Source organism: Procambarus clarkii, chromosome 11 (assembly GCF_040958095.1).
Source record: "Procambarus clarkii isolate CNS0578487 chromosome 11, FALCON_Pclarkii_2.0, whole genome shotgun sequence".
Classification (NCBI taxonomy): domain Eukaryota; kingdom Metazoa; phylum Arthropoda; class Malacostraca; order Decapoda; family Cambaridae; genus Procambarus; species Procambarus clarkii.
Genome location: NC_091160.1, coordinates 48,960,971 through 48,963,481, shown reverse-complemented (window position 1 = coordinate 48,963,481; position 2,511 = coordinate 48,960,971). Strand labels below are relative to the sequence as shown.

Genomic DNA, 2,511 nt, shown 5'->3' with positions numbered 1-2,511 from the left:
CTGTGACCTTATGACTGTATAACATGCTTCTGTCCTTATGCCTCTCTCAAATGCCGGTGCCTTCATGCTTGCTCTTCGTCCCTGCTGCCCGTACATGCGCCCTTATGCCTGTCTCACATGTATGTGCTCTTATGACTTTTCCACATACCGGTTCTATATATAGGTCAAGAAAGCATGATATCTCTTACCTTGAAATTGAGTCTTAGGAAAAGCAATCACTGCAGTAATTTCAATTTATACATTTGCTTTAATTTATACATTTACATCAATTTATATATTACATTGCTTCAGTTTATACATTATTTGCTTCAATTCATACATTGTTTACTTTAAGTTATCAAAGTATAAAATATGTCTACTTGTATATTTTTATGATTAATCTGGTTTGTAATACATTTTTTATTCATTCAGCATCAATATCGTATAAATGGGTGCGTTTGGTTATTCTAGGAGAAAGATTGAAATTCCTGGATGTTCAGTAAAGAACCAGGTAAAGTATCTGGTTGCCCAGTTTTATGACCTAGTTATGTTAGCTGAGTAAATAAGTCGTAATTTACTTTGAGTATTTTATTGAATAAATATATGAGTAATCACTCTATTATAAGTATTAGATATAATAAACCTGCTTAGGATTCATCCATTTGTTGATGTCTTTGATGTGTGTTGAGTGATTATAGTGTGGGTGATGTATTCTTGTATGTAAATTCTCAGGTCTTGTAGTGGTACTCAGGTCTTGTGGTTCTCAGGTCTTGTGGTTCTCAGGTCTTGTGGTTCTCAGACAGTGGTGGTACGCATGTCACCGACAGGTCTTATCGACGACCTCCCCTTGTCAAACGGGGAGATGTATTTAAATTATAATAATAATATAAACAATTAATGATTATTACTCTTCCTTCTGCTGGGTCATGAACGAAGCCGGCCACGGGTGAAAGGGGGGTTGTGACGATTTAATTGTCAATTATGGTTAAGTTGATGCAACTGTTTGTTTCTTATGTGTTTCATGTGGTGGGAGTTCCTAGTGGAGAGTTAGTTAGCCATTTTACTCTATTTACTTGGGTTAATCTGGTTAATCTGGTCCTGAATACTGGACCGGATACATTTACTTTAACCTTAATTGTATGTATGAGTGTATGTGTATATCATGCCTATAATATACTGATGTGCATTTGAATTAGTGTCTCATTCTCCTCCAGTCATTATCCTTCTACACAAGCGATTCTCAGGGCATCTAAGGGGCCAATAGATTCAAAAATGAAAATGGTTCGATTTCAATTAAACTTTTTTGACGTGTTGTATATAAAAAGGGTTTCACCTGGTCTAGGTCTCAGCAACGTAGCATAAATAGGAAGGGCGAAAAATAATGAAGTATTAAAACTTCATTTTCCAAAATGGTCAAAAGCTATTATCAAACACAAGTGTCAACTGAAATCATGTCTATGACTCTTAGCTATCACAATAGCATATATTAAAAAAAATTATAATTATTTATATTAAAAAAATTAAGTTAATTTTTTTTTAATTTTATTTTTCTTATTTGTTTATCGGACGATAAACATGAAACTTATACACCCGACTGCACATAAGCCTATCTGTAAGGGTGCCAATTTTGGAGAAAATTGGTTGATATCAACCTCAGCCACAGATGGCAGCACCTTTGACTTTATTTTTTACTTAGTTATTTCAGGTAACATAAATGTTCCTATAACTCTTTTATTTTTTATTAAATTTACATGAAACTTGCACCTTATATGTAAAGTTTGTCTCTAAAATAAAGGGCCAGCGTTTTTTCCTAAGTTCATTTATTGAGTTTATAATAGCAATAAACATGTTACATTGGCATATTTTTTGGGGGGGAAGTTTGACTATTTGTATTAGGAAAACTAAACATGTTTTTGAAAATTTCCGACCTCAGATCCTTTATTATATGCTAATGTGTCAGAAAAGTGTCATAGAATGAATATATCTGAAACGTGTGGTTGTATATAAACATTTAAAAATGTGTAATATTCGTTGAAAAAAAATAATAAATAAATCTCCCTTTCTATTTAGGCTGCAGTACTAAAGCTTGGAACACTTGTAGCCCTTTTCATATACAACTAGTCAAAAAATATTGGTTGACATTGAATAAACTTTTAATAGTTTATCTATTAGCCTCTGCTTTAGCATCTTAAGGGACATTAAGCTATCCACGAGCCGATATAAGTGAGGCTCGTAACACCCAGGTACAAGGTAGTCCCAGACGGGTAAGAACAAAGAGGGTGGTGGTTTTAGAGATGTGGTTCAAAGGCTCAGAACAGTGAGTGGAGGGGGGGGGGGAAGGAGCATAGAGTGATGGGCTCAGAACACTGGGTGGTTGGCCTAAAGCATAGAGTAGTGGGTTCAGAACAATGGATAGTGGGCTGGAAGCGATGGGAGATAGGCATATGACGGGGGGGGGGGGCCTGGGTGATGGGCTTAAGACAGTTGGTGGTAGGTAAAGATCAGTGGGTGGTTGGTGTAGAACAGTGGTAG

The 2,511-nt window shown here is 35.6% G+C and overlaps 1 protein-coding gene across 1 annotated transcript in view; it reads right to left on the bottom strand.

Moving 5' to 3' along the window:
• Nucleotides 1-224: 224 nt before the first annotated feature.
• LOC138363489 (uncharacterized) overlaps nucleotides 225-2,511 on the bottom strand; it is a 32,487-nt gene continuing 30,200 nt past the window's right edge. The window contains exon 2 of the mRNA XM_069322838.1: nucleotides 225-2,511. This exon is cut by the window's right edge and continues 1,252 nt beyond it. The gene's annotated coding sequence lies outside the window, so the exon portion shown is untranslated.